We start from the raw sequence: 19061 nt of genomic DNA on the forward strand, positions 1-19061 counted from the left end.
AAAGAAAACACTTCCAAAAATGTCTGTATTTCGTTGTAAAATGACATGGTAATGCTTCATTCTTTTGGGGGGGGCAAACAAGTTTAAAACATTTGCTGTTATCTAAACAGTGATTAAGGGGAACACTAACCCCATAAATCTTTGGCAACTCTAGTAATCAAAAAATATGCATGTATTTTCAGCCATACCAATCATACCTCTCAATCTCTTAGCCCAAGGAATCTGTACAAAGCCTGACAGAATGGGGGGGAGGGGGGGGCAAAGGCCCAAAAATAGGGGCAGATTTTAAGTATTGTTCTTATAAACTTAAAAAGTAGCTAGAATAACAAGGTTTGTGTTAAAATGCATTTTCCTAAATGTTATGAAGTCTGAAACTCAAATGTATGTCAATATTTAGTGATTTCATTCCTCAGGTCATCCCACTGATTTGCCAGAATACCACAAATTTTACGAGGAACAGAACACATTTGAGAGGTATATATGGTACCAATTGCCATCTGTTATGTCCCTTTCAGTAGTTACAGTAATGCAACACACAGAAGGTAATACTCTGTTGGAGCGGCCCATTTCACTTGAAACTAAGGTGGATGAACTCACTACTATAGTTTGTGAACTAGCCTCTGGTTTAAATAAATTAAAATAGAGAGGTATGCCTGAACAGACTCTGACATTGTCGTGGGAAGAACTATTTACTTTGCATACTTCAGTACTGAGCTCATAAATTCATAGATTAGTACTAGGCTAACTGTCCTTGTGGGCCATTTTAAGCATAGCCAATTGCACCATGTGAGTATCAAACCCTTCACTTTGTGTCTGTAAGGTAAAACCTTAACCATTATGCCAACCTTCCTCCACATATGAATTTTCTTCTGATTACCTTTCTTGATGCAATGTTACAGAAAAACATTTTATATCAACCAAGAAAGGATGTTTAACTCACTGTGTGAGAACCAATGCAATGATACCAGTACATCTTTATGCGCACTTTAAAGCTAAGAAATTCTAATCTTCAGATATAAGCATACAATTTGTGCCTTTACAAAAAGAGAATAAGCAAAAAAGTAAATCCTTCCAGCTGCACATATTGAAAGCAAGTGCCCCCATTATCAAAGCTTTCAGAAGCTCCATCTTCTCCCTTCAAAAAACAAATCTTCTTAGTGTCTGGCTTGGCCTCCACCACTCACAATGAGAGTCTCCCCAGTGATATAGGAAGCATTAGACGAGCAAATGAACGACACTGCACCGGCACACACTTCCGGGTTCCCAGACCTCTTCAAAGGCAATTTTTCATTTACCTCTTTCATCAGATCTGGATTTTGCCACAGATATGTACTGAATCTGGTCTTAATGAGTCCAGGTGCAACACAGTTCACACGAATATTCATGTGACCAAACTCAGAAGCCAGGGCCTTGGTCAGTCCTGGAAGGGCAGTCTTGCTTACACAATATGGACCAACACCCAGTGTGGGATTGTAACCAGCAATAGAAGATATTAACACAATGGAATTACCACCTCGTTTCTCCATATGAGGAACAATAAGTTTTATTAAGAGAAGACTGCTGTCAGATTTACATCAAGTATCTTGTTCCAAGTTTCCTTGCTGCAATCCAGCATATTGCCTACAAAGGAGTTTGTTGCTGCATTAGACACAAAAATATCAGTCCCACCATACTTTTTGACAGTCACCTTGACTAGCCTTTCTAGGTGATCTCCATTTGCCACATGGCAGACAATTCCTGAAACATTAAGACCTTCAGACTTCAGCTGTGCCAGTGCTGTATCAACAAGTTCCTGTGTTCAACTGCTTATTACAACTTGGGCACCTTCTTGTGCCAAGCGTCACACAATAGCTAGCCCAATCCCGTAAGTAGCACCAGTAACTACTGCTACTTTCCCTTAATGCAGCTGTCTTGAAGCTGCCGTTCTAGTGGTCTGCATATTTATGAACAACAGGACACAAAAAGAGGAGAAAGTTTACTGTAAAAATGCAGGACTCTCTACATTTGCCTAACTCTCTAAACTCTATAAGAACTGATGGCAACAATGCTAATTCGGGTCTATATTAGCAAAGCGAAAAACCTTATGCCCGAATACCAAAACATTGACTCCTATACCGCGAACCGCGAAAATCCCGAACGCACTAAACCGCAAAAAAAATATCGAACTGTCATAGTCGGCCAACCCTACCACCCGCTACATACTACCTGCCCAAACAAAATAAATAAACCAAATACATACACTAACCAAACCTTACGTCTACCCTAAACTAAAGCACCAAAACCCTACCTCCAACATTACACTAAACCCCACAAACACAACTATCTATGCAGTTTACTTAACCCCTCCCTAACCCTAAGGTCCGTAACTACTGCAAACATCCCCTACAGACATACACCTAAACATAATAAATAATACACATACATACATTTAAAAAACCCCTACACCTAACACTACACTAACTCTTACATACAGTACCTATCTATGCACTTACCTTAACCCAAATCCTAACACTAAAGTACTATCTATTGCGCACTTACCTTACGGAGCTGTACCGCAGACAGGACAACCAAAACAAATCAACATTTCAAAATTCACGGTTTTGACCGTTCGGGGTTTACGTACTTCGCACAATATGGTTCGACGTCTTCTTATTCGCCTAAAGGGATTTTCGATCCCATAATAGGAACCCTGCTAATTCTTCACCCCCTGCTATCAATGGCTTGAATGGTTTGTTCCAGACTCCATTACTGGATTATACTTTGCATTGTGAATGACAGGGGAATTATTTTGGATCTCTTACCACTCAAATTACCACTTTGGAACGTTTAGCAAAGAAATTTAAATCTTTGCAGTTAGACAATGATTTTCTGGTACAATCTATGAAATTAAAACAAGTTTCAAAGGGCATCCAAACATGGAAGTTTCCAGTGGGTACGGAAAAGGGTTCCTTGATGCACCAGGGGCTACTGGAACTGTTTGACAAGACTGGACTCGAGGTGATGAACATTATTATCAAGGACAATAAGCGCAAGGTCTTGAAGCTTGAAGGTGACATAAAATTGCTTAATTAAAGTATTGTTAATGATCTTTTGTTTGAACAGATGTCTGCCAGATACAATAGAATATTTGCTGACATAAAAAAACTTTTCTGATACTAATTGTAAATGTAAACAGAATAAATTAGATAGGGACAAAGCTGATTATGTACATAAAAGAGTGCATGCTGACCTCCCGTCACACACAATCATTTCTTTATGAATAGTGCTACTAGTAATAACAGTAACAACAGTAATAAATTTAACAACCAACACTACCAAAAAAATGTGAATGAAGGTGATTATGATGAACATTTTTCGAGCAACCATGCCCATTAAGGTGCTCAGAACGCTTGATCAATCAACAACAAAATCAAGCTCCACCTGGTCGCTCCTTTCAAGGAGCACCCAGGGGTCATTCTGTGAGGGAGAAGAACTGGGGGAGGGGAACCAGACATGGAGAGAGGCATATGTACTAGATTTTGTGGTGACATTTGAAGAACTGAATGTTTTGAATTTTAATGCCAGAGTGTCTGAAGTGCATAATGCTGACATGACAGTACTAAATGTTAACATCAATAATGCCTTGGTTAACAGTGATTCACAACATCAGTTGTGAATTTCAGGACAGGAACTATACATAACCTCAGTGATTTTTCTTTGAAAAATGAACACATTTTCCTGTTGCAAAAAGGTGTTGTTTTGTTCCGAGTTTCAAGTCTGATATTGCTAGACTATTGATTAACTTGAGGCTTTACACCAGACAACTTAACCTGAGGTTGTTTTTTCTAAATACGAATCAAAAATGTAGGACAGAACCATTTATACTGAAAAAAAGTACATTTTTGCCTCCCTGTAACCCCTTAGTGAATTTGTTTGAAATATGTGTGGAAAATGATTTTAGACAAATTGTAAAAGCAAGTTGTGCCAGTTCTGACAACTTATCCAAAGAAGAAAGGTTAGCACTTAGAGAGTTATCTGATAACAAAGCATACCGAGTGATGAAGCCTGATAAGGGTGGCGGGGTGGTCATCATGAGGCAGATTGATTACGTGTGCAGAATGTACTCTTTACTTAATGAGGAAGACACTTGAGACAGTTTCTTTTAGTGAACGTAATAGAGCATATGCTAAGATTAACATCTTTTTATTAGATGCTCTAAGCCAGGGCACCTTAACAGTGGATGAGTTTTATTTTTTGTAAGTAGACACACCAAGAATTCCGATAATCTTCAGAATACCTAAAATTCATAAAAATATCAATAACCCCCCTTTTAGACCCATCATTGCCACTCAAGGTTCAAAAACTGAACCATTGGCCGCATTTCTGGATTATTTTTCTAAGCAAGTGGCCAATGATTTTGCTTATATCTTAAGAAATTCCTGGCATTGCTTAGAACAATTAAAAACAGCTAAGCTGGATAAGCATGACTTGCTGGTGGCAAACGACGTGGTCAACTTATTTACTGCGATCCCCCATGACATTGGCTTAGAATATTTTTCAGAATGTTTATCACAAAGTGGACATTTGAACCAAACTTGAGTAAATCTTTTGGTTGACCTGTTAGAAGTGGTGCTTGGTATTTGAAGGTGAATTTTTCCGGCAAAAATCAGGTGTGGCCATGGGGGAGAAATGTGCCCCGATTTATGCTAACCTGTTCTTGGCTGAGTGGAAAAAGAGGCACATATTTTCTTCCCCCTTTACATTCAAGATACAAGTGTATTCTAGATTTTGGATGATAGACTATTAGTTTGGAGAGGAACAACTACTAAAGTGACAGAATTTTTGAATTACATCAACAACACCACTCAATCCCTAAAGTTTACCTGTAGGGTACACCAAAATGAAATTGACTATTTAGATATTCTTCTTACAAAAGATAACTGTACAAGAGATCTATCATCCAATATATTTAGGAAACAGATCTACACTAATAAATGTTTGCATTTTGACAGCTGTCATCCTGAACACCAGTGTATGAGCATAGTCAAGGGACAGATGATGGTCAGGCTGTCCAGGTTGATCAGTGATGACAAGAAATTTTCTGAAGAATTGTTTAAGTTGATAGGGATGTGCAAGGATAGGGGGTACCCTATTAAACTTTTACTGTCAACTAAGAAAGTGGTAATAAGGAACCGTGCAACCAGGTTAATACCCATCCTAAGAAGGGGTCACAATAGTATTAATGGAAATTATGATGAAGGCTCCAAAAATTATGTCATGATTTTACCATTTAATCAAGATGCCTCACATTTAATGGGGAGCATGAAGAAAATTTGGGGAGCCTTATTAGACGATGACCTGAAAAACAAATTAGGGTCAGAGCCTAAGATTGTTTTCAGTAGAGGCAAAAACATTAAAGAAATTTTGGAGAGGGATATGGATACTAAAAAGAATTATTATGTCTCTAGGATGCACAAATGTGGCTTCTGTTCTGTTTATTAATGAGGGACCCTATGTCCATATTGACTCTTATGGTAGGAACTTACAGTGCCCAGGGCACTGTAATTGTAACTCTAAAAATGTTGTTTATATTGCCACCTGTATTTCCTGCCCTGCATTCTATATAGGCAAGACCACCAGGAAATTTCATGACAGAATTATAGAACACAACAGGGATATTAGAAATGCAAAGTGTACCAGTGCCCTTTACACACACAGTACAGAGTGTACAAATTTCAAAAAGTTCCTATTTTTGTTATTGATAGAGTTTTGGCCACTACAAGAGGGGGTGACATTGACCTTGATCTACAGATCAATGAAACAGAATGGCAATTAAGCCTTAACGCCAGGGTAAAACCTGGTATTAATGACATACTTTCCATCTCAAGTATCCTGAAAAAAAGAGCAAAACAGGTTTAAATACAGGCTTCTATAAGCCTGAGTATATGCAAACAGCTTTTAAATAAAATATTTTATAAAAAATATTTTTACACAATATTTAACAACATGTACTTGATTTTACTACTTACTATTTTATTCTGTAATTGCAGTAATTTTAACTATACAGATGCTTTTTATAAATTAGTATATTATTCATGAATGCATGATGTTACAGGAAATAATGTCAGTCTGTATTTCCTATTTATGTGACTGTTGTGATTTTTTTTATTTGACTTTGAGGATGCCTGGATTGTATAAGGTGAAAACACCAAGTCTCTGGTGATTTTATCAAATTAAAGTGACCATTTCTTGTGTAAAAACCTGTTATAGTCTTTGTTACTGATATTTTACAAAAACACTGACACAGACAGAGATTCATTAACTTAAATAAATAAATATAAATATGAATTCATTAATACAGCATACTGTGTATAAATATGAATTTAACTGCAATATTTTTCTTTCACAATATGTGACTAACTGTGACAGTGTGAAAAGAACAGTCTGGTCTGTTGTCTGTAATTTTCTATACAGTTTTTAAACAAAAACAATACAGATTTTTTAACAGCAATATATTACCTTGCTTTCCATCTAATTTCCATTAAATTGCTAGCAAGCAATATAAATAATCCCAAGCTGGTATCTGTTAATGGAAGAAATATCTGTTTAGATAAACTAGCTGTCACTTTTTTTTTTCTTGGTTAAGTTATTCTACTTTTTGCTAGTATAACATGTTAAACCACTGGTATGCTGGAGAAACACATATTCGATATATGCCAGTGAGTAACCTATACTTGACTGATTTCAAGAAGCAACACAACAAGGCAAAAAGAAACAACATCTTCATACAATGATTATCAATGAATGTATCAAAGTAGTTGATATTGTTCATAGGTGATTACTAATCTAAAAATCCTAAGGAGTCTTTTTAAGCCTAGCCTTCCTTCCCAAAGGTGAGAATGAAACCCTATACTTAGAACATATTTCAAGAGTCGCTCTCAGTGTAAGTCTGCCCTGATTCTGAAAGACCTGGTCTCAGTGTAAGTCATTTACTTCAGTGTAAGGCTTATCTATAAACAGCCTTACTACAGGGACCAGATTCCAAAACACCTGTTCTTGGCCTGCTCTCACTTACACTGAGAGCAAGTCTTTTGGAATCAGGACTTTGATGTCTGCAAGACAAACATGTTAACCATTCTGACAACCCCCAACCTCCATTGTGAATAATATTAATCAGTAAGACTTAATTTGTTAACTGATTTAATCGCTTTAAGACAAGGGATTTATTATTATTTGTTTGTACAGCAACAGAGCCATACAACTGACACCTAAGGTTAGTTTAGAGTGGACATTGAATTGTGGCATATCTTTTGGGGGAATCCCACACAGGCATATGAACATATAAGCTCCACAGAAAAAAGACTAGAGTCTGTATCCTACAAGTGAGAGCAGAGAATCTCTGAAATAAGGGATAATGCTTACATGTTCGTATATAGGACAGAAAGCAAAATATTGGCTAATGGCTAACAGGTGCCAGATTAAGAAATAGAATAAAACAAAAATTTGTAACCCTATAGTCATTTTACATATGCATTACAAAAATCTGAATTGTTCTAAACATTGAAGTTGTACTATAAGAACAAACAAAGGTGTAAAGCAAAGCTTTCTAGCTGTCACTCTCTCTCTCTTCCCCTCATACTGATTAAAGAGTGGAGTAGCTCAAATGTTTGCCTAAAATTATTCACTTATTTTAATAACTAAATAAACATCTACAGAGCTGCTGTTTTTTTTTTTCTTTCACTTATACACAAACTTGTTAGTCCTTAAAGTGGCAAATTGGTGAGTGAAGTGAGTTTAGGACTTTATCTGAGTGGTCACAGATTTCACCAAAGTACAGAAAAAGGACAAAGAAATTTGTTTACTGTAACCATCTATACATTGCTCATTATAGCATATTGTTTGATAGTCGTTTTTTTAAGTAAGGGAAAACAGTCTTTTTAATTCATTCACTAAAGATCTGGACTTTGATGCTAAATGTGTGTGTGTGTGTGTGTGTGTGTGTGTGTGTGTGTGTTTGTGTGTGTGTGCGTGTGTGTGTGTGTGTGTTTATATGTGCACATCTGTGTGTGTGTGTGTGTGTGTGTGTGTGTGTGTGTGTGTGTGTGTGTGTGTGGAGTCAACATCTCTGAGACTACCAAAGCAGTGAGCTTTCTATACTTCTGAGATGCCAGTATCTCAGAAGTGATTACATGGAACAGACAAAACCCCACCACCCTATTATACTGGTGTTGGGGGTTCTGTCCTCAAAAATATTATTCAGCCAGTTCTCATTCTGTTGATCAGCAATAAACAAGTAGGTAAAGACCACTTGACTACCAGTATTGTATCAGGTTGGTTGATAATGGGTACTGCAGTCCAAAGAATGAATAAATGCTACATATGACAATGTTTGTCATGTTTACTGGATTCAGTGTAAGTTTTCCAGTATAATAGATAACACAATCCCCTGGATTCAGTAAACTTCCATGTAAGAATAGCTTATTCTTGCATGGAAGGGACCGTTCCTGTGCAGCACGACAGCACACCATGCATATTCATGAAGGCATGCTGCCATGCTGTAATACAGGCACAGTTCTGTGTACGAGTGCAGAGGGTGTGTCTGAGAGCAGTGCTCTCACAAACCACATGCCCCCTGCACACCAGAATTGCCATACGGCAATTTAAATAGAGCGAGCTCGCTCGTTACACCTCTCAACCTATCAGAGTAAGAAATCTGGACAACACCATAAGGGACAATTGCCACTAAAAACTTAGAAAGTTGATAGAATAACAGGTTTAGCATTAGCATAGATATTCTGAAGGGTATGAAGTAAAAAATGCAGCAAATACTTTTTTTTCACATCTGCAATAAACTTTAAGCGTAGCTGCATGGGTCTGCCTGTTGCTTAGCTATGCTTAGCCCAGCTGAAACGGCACGATAAGTTAAATAGCAATAGACTTCCAACATAAGCTGTAGTACAATAGTGTAGTGGTTGGAGTGTACACCTTACATGTACACTTAAATGTAGTCATTCACAGTTCAAGCCTCACCAAAGCCATTTCCGTTTTGTATGTGTAATCATTACAATTTAAATTTATTTGTATATTTATGTAGGAAGTAACTTATATTTCTCAACCAGAGTAGTGTATTAGGCCCAGATGTGAGGTGTCAGTGTAATAATGTAGTGAAACCCCCATATAAACACAAATGCCCCATACAGTGTAGTTATACAAGAATAAATGTAATGAAAGCACATTGGGGGAGGTCAGGGAAGGTAAACAAATTTATGATATATAATGAATGATGAATCAATCCCATACAGGTGTTAGTCCAATAAAATAAAACATAAGCAATGTTAAGCATTGCACAGCTATGCTGACAAGGTGTAAGCATTGTGTAGATATGAATGCTAAGCAATGAGTAGCCCAGCTAAGTGGATTTGCCCATTGGTAAGCAGTGCTGAACCTGCCCCTTTAAGCACTGCCAACCTTAGCTAAGCAGGTTTGCCCGTAGCTTAGCTTAGCTCAGCATATTCAAAACCATCCAATCACAGCAAAAGGAGGGAAATTGGCCATATTTAAACCTTGCAGGTGGGAATACAGCTGATAACTGGTTGTATCTCCCCACTGTAGGCAGTACAGCAGGTATTAGATAGGGCATGCACTTTCAGGTGCAGCGCTGGAGCATACAGGAGTCCAAGGTCATGGTAGAACTCCTTGTAAAAAAACATGATCTGAGACTGCTGCAGGACTAGTACCAGGGCTCCTAATACAAAGCGGAAGCCTGGGAAAGTCTCACCCATAATCTCACCAGTGTCACCGGTATCCCTCGGACTGGTGAGCAAGCCCTGCACCACTATGCCGACTTGAAGCAGAGGACGAGAGAGTTCTTGGAACAGTGGGTCCAAGAAGCAAGACAGAGGGGTGATGTCCCAGCAGTGTGTAAGTATTCATAGCAATAACTGTTTACCAAAGTCCAGCCTATGTATGTAATGGATAGGTATGCATAAATGTTTCTCTATCTTCATTACAGCTCCAGCTGTGCGGGTTGCGAAGCAGGAAGCCCATGCCAGTAGGTTGCAAAGGCTGTGTCCCAAGGCTGGTGAGTAACAATCCAGCTTGTACTATACATACCAAATAAATATAAAGGAGTAGAATGTTACCTGGCATTATTAAAACTGGATATGGTTTAAACTGAATAAAGCAGACAATATTACAGTAATAGTCTCATATAGGCCATATATTAATAAAATGTAATTGCCTGTGAATAAAAATCTAAACCCTGGAGTGGTTGTGTTTACTCTGGTATGGTATAATTTGAAATGTGTACAGGTTATGCATAGCAATTATAGCTCTGAAAGCATTAAGCAATCAAGTCCCATCTGACAAAGTTAGTTCCTTTATAATACACAAGATTACCTGATATTACAAATGTCACGCACCAAGATCTGATACATGAATAGTAATGTTGTGTTAACCACTGTTTTCTACATTGTGCTATGTGAACAGGTAGGTAATGTTGTAAATACAAGGTTAGATTGCACAACAAAGAGAGAATGCAAAATAAATCATTCAAGAAAGAGAAAGCAGTTTCATAATAGCTCCCTGTAATGAAACACACACTTGTCATATTTTTTAGCAGACACACCCATGGTTCGAATCCTGGGAGTGGTAGCAAGCTGTATGCATAATTTCAACTAGGATTTTGTGAAAATTTGTAGAAACAGTCAGGTAGTATTAAGAAACATTCCTCCACAGGTCTCCCAGTTAAGATAAGGTATAAAGTAGCTATAAGCAGGCTGTAGTTATACTGTGTCCAACACCCATGCTCCAACCCCAAGGCTGCAAATGACAACAAGATAAGTAAATACACCAAGTGGTCTCCCACAAGAAATATTTAAAAGCGTCATGCTGTCACAGCTACAGGTCCCTGCTAGCAACAACCAGGGTGACTGACAGAAATCAAGGCAGAGTGTGTCAGTAGCACACACTCACACACACACACACACACACACACACACACACACACACACACACACACACACACACACACACACCCACACCCACACACACACACACACACACACACACACACACACACACACACACACACACACACACACACACACACACTATGAGTGCACATATGTAACCCTGACTATGGGAATATGGGTAGAAACAGTCTTGTATTAACAAACATTCCCTCCACAGGTCTAGCAGGTAAGAGAAAGTTCAAAGTAGCTATAAGAAGGCTGTAATTATACTGTGTACAAACATACCACTGCCCAACCCAAGGCTATAGTTGTAATAATACCTGCAGAGTAATGAGTAGAGCAATGATCATTAAAGCTGTGACCACTGCAAGAATCTACATCTGTTAACTGACATCTCTCTTTCTCCCCCACCTTATCTTTACCAATAATCTAAACACATAAATGAATGGGTATGTTTTCCACCAAACCTACTGTTGGGACATGTGTCCTGTTCTTCTAAAAACATTGAAATTTATTCCAATTAATGTTCCCTGTTCAAATACCATCATTGGTGGCCTGTTGGTATCACTGTAACCTGCAAGCTGGTGTAATGTCCACTGTGGTTCCATATATGCATGTGCTCTGTTTGATATGCAAATGTTCCAAATGTGTTATATTGGGTTAATGGGAAAACTCATGCATGCTGATATAACTAATCCTGAAATTTGTTACCCATTACTAATCAACATATGTTCTAAAACTCTAACACAATAGTACGTCAAGGAAGGCTGATCCCTGTAGATCCACCTCTCTCGCCTCATCTAGCTGTGGTACCAGGCTCCAGCACATCTGGGACCCACCCTGGAACCTCCTCATCTGCTGGTCCTGCACCACCTTTGGGTGGAACAACCTCAGAGGATGGCGCTTGCCCCCCCTGGGCATGGGTGCAGACAGGATCCTGTCACTCAAAGCCAGGTCCGGGGTCTGGTGCGTAGTGAGCTCCACAAGGAATTTGGAGGTCTTCTACACCAGCTTGGGGGCTCATGGGCTTCTGATTACCAAACACCCCTCCCCATCCAAGGTGTTTACCCTCCACATGTGTTATATACCACCCCTGTATGCTGTCTTGTCTGTCTTCCTACCCAACCTATCTCCCAAAATATATACTGCCCCCTGTATGCTGTCTTGTCTGTCTTCCTACCCAACCTATCTCCCCAAATATATCTACTATCCTTCCCCAAAATCCCACTTTCACCTTAAAAAAAAGGGCAATCTGTTCCCCAAACACAATGCTGCCCCATACATAGCTGTCCATTATGACACATGCAATCTGGTCTAATTGGCTTCACAACACATTATTGTTGTCCTCACCCCTCTCTCAGGGGTTTGACTGTCCAAATATATCTCCAAACTCAGTATATATGCACAGCTATTGCTGTAGAAGAAATGGACAGCTGTGAACCTTCCCTACACCCGTCCTGCACATCCCTAGCTGCTTTCTCTATTGTCTTTCCCTATTTGTGCCCCCTTTTTCACCACTTTCCTATCATCCCCTTTTTCTTTTCTTTTCTTTTAAGGAAATTAGCATAGGGGTAAGCAGGAGTAAGCGGGACTAAGCCTTTTTGCACAGTGTTAAGCAACGCCTATACAGATTAAGCACTTTTAACGCTAACTGTAAGCATAGTTAACTGAAAGTTAGCATTGCTTACCGCCGCACAAACCCATGCAAACCCGCTTACAACTGCTTAAAAGTGCCTTAATCACTCTGTATCCAACAGCTCGTGTTCTGCCCAGCAACAAAATAATCAACCCTTGCAAGTCTTGAACCCAGGACCCTGCACACCATAGCAACAGCAATTTACCACTAAGCCATCTGAGCTGTGGATGTGGCTGATGTTTTTTCAAACATATCACGCAGCACAGTGTGTGAGTGTGTGTGTGTATGTGTGTGTGTGTGTGTGTGTGTGTGTGTGTGTGTGTGTGTGTGTGTGTGTGTGTGTGTGTGTGTGTGTGTGTGTGTGTATATATATATAGGTTCATAGGTGTGTATCTATAGATATATATATATATATATATATATGTGTGTGTGTGTGTGTGTGTGTGTGTGTGTGTGTGTGTGTGTGTGTGTGTTCATAGGTGTGTGTGTGTGTGTGTGTGTGTGTGTGTGTGTGTGTGTGTGTGTGTGTATACATATATATATATATATATATATATATATATATATATGTTCATAGGTTCATAGGTGTGTACTAGGCTAATGGCCCTGGAGCTTTTACAAACCTAGCCCATAGGATTAGAATGAGATCGTGCCACCCGACCTTAGTTCCCAGTGTCTCTGTTGAGTAGAGCCACTGGAGTGATCCGCGGGGTGAATTTCTATTTTCCATCCACTCATCAAGATTTTGCTTGAAAAGGGGCAGTGAGGTGCTCTGTTTGACATGTATGTAAAGTCTATCCCATAGCAAGGGCAGTCTCTGGGTTATGAACCTGTCCCTCTAGCATGTTCTGTTGATTGTGGTAATGAGGTTGAGGTCATTGGAGCATGTGGAACACTGGGATTGGGATTTCTTTAGATGTAGCATTTCTAACAGAGCGAGATCAGACATGGCTTTGTATGTCAAGCAGAGATTGCCTCTAAGTAGGCAACATGAGACAGAGAATAGCTGGAATTTTTTGAGTCCATCTATATAGGACAAGTGTTTAAGGCCTAGGATTCTTTTTATGAGGTACTTTTGTACAACAGTTGTTGCAGGTGTCTAGTGAGGTACATGCCAAATGGGACATTGTATTTGATGATTGGTCTAATGAGGGAAGAGTAAAGGGAGACAATGACCTCTTTCTTCTTGGATGCAAAGCCCTTAGTAATGAGATGTGCCACACAGAAGGACTTTCTGACCACAGTGGCAATGTGGTGGTCAAAAGAGAGGCTGCTGCCAACCTGTTTTCCCAGATTTCTTATAACACCTTCTGTGTTCTTGTTCAGTGGACTACCATCAATGTGGTAATTCATGGGAACCGGGTTTTTCCCAAAGGGGTTGACGACACATTTTTTGGCACTGAGCTTAAGGCCATGGCTCTGACACCAGTCATTGGTGTCAGTGAGGCCTTTCTGTAGGATGTCAGCATCACTTGGGGAGTTAATAATAGCTCCCAACTTACAATCGTCTGTGAACTTTGTCAGCCAGAGACCTTTTGTGTTGGCCTGGACTTCAGAGAAGTAGATACCAAACAGAAGAGGAGCCAGGACCGTACCCTGTGGGACTCCACTTGTGACTGTTTGGCAGTCTGACTTGGAGTCTGCTACTTTTACTCTGTGGGTTCTATCTCTGACCAGTTTGCAACCCACCTAGTGATATAGGGATTCATGCCTAACTTAGTGAGTTTTTCTATGATTCCCAAATGGGGAATGGTATTGAATGCCTTGGCCAGATCAAGGTAAGCTGTATGAACCACCTTATCTTCATCCACAGTTCTGGTGACTGACTCAAAGAAGTCGACCAAGTTGAGCAGGCATGATCTACCCTTCACAAACCCAAACTGTGTGTGATACAGAGTTTGGAGATTCTCTATATCCTTGTTTATTAGGTCCATGATGATGTGTTCCATAGCTTTACATATCAGGCTCTTCAGGCTAATGAGGCGATAGTTCCCAGGGGCTGTAGACACTCCTCCTTTGTGGAGAGGGATGACTGTAGCAGTGCACCATTTGGTAGGGACAAAGCCTGATGTGAGGCTGTGATTGAACAGGGCACATAGGTTAGGTGCCAGTTCACTCTGTAGTTCATGTAGAACACAGCCAGGGATATTGTCAGGTCCCATGGAAGCTGTATTCTTGCCTTGGACAGTGCTGTTTTAACCTGTGCAGCAGTAATATTGGGTGCCTGGCAATCTACTGGTATTGTGATTGGTCCTTTGGTGGAGAGAGAGGGGTAAAGTTGGCACTGAATCTGTCGCCAGTATATTGGCAATATCTGTTGGCTCGGTATAGGAGGCACCATTGTGCAGTAGCTCAGAAAAAAATCTGGGTATTGCCATGGAGATTCTTTACATAACTATAGAAGGCCTTGTGGTTGTCTTTACAAACTGCTCTCTCTCTCTCTCTCTCTCTCTCTCTCTCGATATATATATATATATATATATATATATATATATATATATATATATATATATATATGTGTGTGTGTGTGTGTGTGTGTGTGTGCATGTATATATATATATATATATATATATATATATATATATATATATATATATATTTTTTTTTTAATTTATTTTATTTTACATTTGCTGACCGGGATAGTCCGACAGGATTCATGTCCATTTTCAGCGAAGGCCCGGGGAGAAAAGCTCCAAGGTAAACAGATACATTAAAAACGACGACAGCATATTACAGATAATATAGAAAGAATGTTACAGATATGGTATCTACAAAGAATACTTAAGCAGGCATGAATATACAATTTCACAAGTGTGAGTTACCCCTGGTAACTGTCAGGGGAAAAAATTATAAAGTAATTAGATTTTTTCCCCTGGTAACAGTCAGGGGAAAAATTATACAGTAATTAGATTAGTTGTATTCACATTCTTGATGAGAGTTAGCCAGGCTTGTTACAGTGGCAAGGCCAGTTTAGTGCTAAGTGTTGTTTGAGTTTAGTTTTAAATTGGCATGGGGAGGAGAGCAAAGTAATGTCGGCCAGAAGTAGGTTCCAAGCTCTACCTGCAGAGTTTGCAAAGATTGAGTAACCGGCTACATTGTTAATTTTGGTTGTTTGAACAAGTAATCTATCTGAGGATCGAAGCAGTCTTAGATTGTTATAGGGGGTGATAATATTTTTAAGAGCAGGTGTATTATCTGGATTATAAAGGATTTTGTTAGCCATAATCAGTAGGTTATATTGGATTAGACTGGGAAGTTCAAGCCACCCAAGCTGTTTAAGGTTGATGCAGTGGTGTGTTCTAAAGGGTAGGCCAGTGGCAAACCTGGCAATGTGATTGCAACAGGTTGATAGTCTATTGAGTACAGTCTTGCTTAGATTAGAGAGAAGGGGGGAAGTATATATTAGGGTCTATATCAGTTGAGAGAAAACCCCTTTACATGAATACCTAAACATCGACCCCTATACCTCGAACTGCAAAAATCCCGAACACACTAAACCGCGAAAAATAAAATATCAAACTATCATAGTCGGCCAACCCCACCACCCGCTACTTAGTACCTACCCAATCAAAATAAATAAATCGTATACATGCACTAACCAAACCCTATAGACATACACCCAAACAAAATAACTAATCCACATTCATACATTTAACAAAACCCTACTTCCAACACTACACTAAACCCCACATACACAACTATCTATGCACTATCTTTAACCCCTCCCTAACCCTAAGGTCCGTAACTACCGCACACGTCCCCTACAGACATACACCCAAACAAAATAACACATATACATACACTTAAAAAAACCCTACATCTAACACTACACTAAATCTTACATACATTACCTATCTATGCACTTACCTTAACCCAAATCCTAACCCTAAAGTCATATCTATCCCACACTTACCATATGGACCTATACCGCAGATGGGCCAACCAAAACAAATCAACATTTTGGAATTCTCGGTTTTGGACATTCGAGGTTTACATACTTCACGCAATGTGGTTCGACGTATTCGTAGTCACATAATAGGGTTTTCGCTCAACTGATATAGACCCCATATATTTGGTGAGAACGAGCTATGGCAATCTTAGTTGAAGGGGTTAGAAAGGCTTTTATTCTATACAGTGACCCAAGTTTTTTATTTATGGTCTTGATTGTTTGGTTGACATGAAGGTCAAATTTTAGATTATTATCAATAATGACTCCCAATAGTTTAGTGGAGGGGTCGGGAGTGATTATTGTGCCATCTTTTGCATTTATGGTGAAGGTAAAAGCAGCTGCCCTTTGTGTTGGTGAGAATAACAGCATTTTATTTCTTTTGGGATTTAGCAATAATCGATGGTTGGAGAGCCAGTTTTCTATAGTATTAAAGGTGGACTGAGTTGCTGACCTCAAGTCTGAGGGAGATGCAGCTGAGCAAATCAGGGTGGAGTCATCAGCGTATTGGATACAGCTGACATTAGGGATGACTGTATATAAGTCGTTGATAAAGAAGGAAAACAGTAGGGGCCCTAATATGGAGTCTTGCAGTACTCCAAGGGTGTTAGGTAATAGGTTAGAGAGGTTGTTCTGCCAGAGAACAGCTTGCTGCCTTCCATTGAGGTAGGATTTAAACCATTGAGCCTTAGAATTTAGACAGAATGATTGCAGGGTGTGAATCAACATTTGATGATCCACCATGTTGAATGCCTTGGAAAGATCCAAGAAGAGGGCTGAGGATATGCAGTTATTGTTTCGATTATTATTTATGGTATTGGTAAATGCTAGTAGGGCTGAGGTTGTGCTGTGGTTTGGATGGAAGCCATGTTGAATATCGGCCATGAGTTGGTTTTGAATTAGGTGGTGCATAAGTTGTTTGTGTATACATTTTTCCATAACCTTAGCTAGTGGAGAAAGTATAGCTATTGGTCTATAATTGGATAATTCAGTGGCGGAACCTCCTTTATGTACTGGGATTACGTAGGATGTTTTCCAGATGGTGGGAATTATAGCCTCTGCTATGGTACGATTAATTAGTATGGAAACTGGGTAAGCAATGGCCTCTGATGATTTTTGAAGGTACTCGGCAGGGAGTTGGTCAGCAGAGAGGGTGGTGGGTTTTAATTTTTTTATCATGGTACAGATAAGCGATGTGGACACTGGTTGGAAGCTGAATGAGGGTAGGTTTAGAGGAGTGAGCCTATCGGGCAGGGGAGCTGGGAGGTAATTGGCTAGCTAGAGCTTGGATTGTCTCTGTGAAGAAATGGTTAAAACTGTCTGAAACAACTTCAGGTAATTTATTACTGGTAGTGGCTGGGATAGGGGTAGATATTTTTCCAGGATGAAGAAGATTATTTAGACCAGCCCAGAACTTCTGAGGGTTGTTCTGGTTTGCTCTCTGTAAATTACAGTAGTATTGTTTTTTTATCTTGTAAAATGGATTTTTTAGTTTCATTCCTAGCTTGCCTGTATTTAAGATGATTATGTGGGTTTTTAGTGTTGCGCCACAGAGCCCAAATGTTGTTTCTGTTGATAATTTTTAGTCTGGATTCTTTTGACAGCCATGGTGCAGTTTTTGCCTTTGTTCACTTTGAGTGGGCAGGTGCATGCAAGTCAAGGATTTCAAGAAATTTGTTGTTGAAATATGCAACTGCTTCTTCTAAGGGGAGGTGTTTTAGCCTAGACCAGTTGCAGGAGTTAAGTTCCTGTTGGAATTTGGCAGGGACAAAGTCTTTCTTGTTTCTGACTTTTCTGAGTAAGGGTTGTTGAGGATTGATGGCTTTTTGCTTAACTATGTAAGTGAGAAGGTGGTCACTTAGGTCATCAGTGAGGGTATCCAGCAGTGTACAGTTAGCCTGGTAGGGGTAGTTATGATTTGCGTAAATGCATGCAGGTTAATGTGAGTAGAAGGGGAATCTGAAGAACAGGTGCCCCAGTCTATGTTAAAGTCTCCAAGTAATAGGGTGTCTTGTGGGTAATGACATGATAGCCAGTGTAGGCTGTCTTTGAGTGTGGTTATATTATTGCCAGGGGGAATATACATACAGATGACGTTGATGCATTTACTTTTGTTAAGTTGCAATTTAGTGGCAAGAATTTCAGAGTTATTAATTTGAGGTGGTTGAATAACATCTAAGGTTACATTCAACTCAGATTTGTAGAGTATAGCTACCCTACCCCCATTCCTGGAAACACGGTCCAGCCTGTGTATGTTATACCCAGGTGGTAACACTTCATTGTCAGTTGTGTTAGGTTTTAACCAGGTCTCAGATAGACAGAGAATCTCAGGGGAGTGGACAGCTAGGAGTGCATGCAGGTCATGCACCTTGTTATTGATGCTCCTAATATTGAGATGACAGGCCAGGAGAGAGTTAGTTGGTCTACTAATTTTAGTTTTGTGGTTTAGGTTATAGGTAGAGGGGGTGTATATATCAGAATTGGATGGGCCAGGGTTGGGGTGAATGTCACCACCAAGTAGAAGGCT

General features: G+C 39.5%; 1 pseudogene; it reads right to left on the reverse strand.

Annotated features, from left to right (window-relative positions):
* Window positions 1–1154: 1154 nt before the first annotated feature.
* LOC122797952 overlaps window positions 1155–19061 on the reverse strand; it is a 144421-nt pseudogene continuing 126514 nt past the window's right edge.

Source organism: Protopterus annectens, chromosome 3.part1 (genome assembly GCF_019279795.1).
Source record: "Protopterus annectens isolate FY-2018-M chromosome 3.part1, PAN1.0, whole genome shotgun sequence".
Lineage (NCBI taxonomy): Eukaryota > Metazoa > Chordata > Ceratodontiformes > Protopteridae > Protopterus > Protopterus annectens.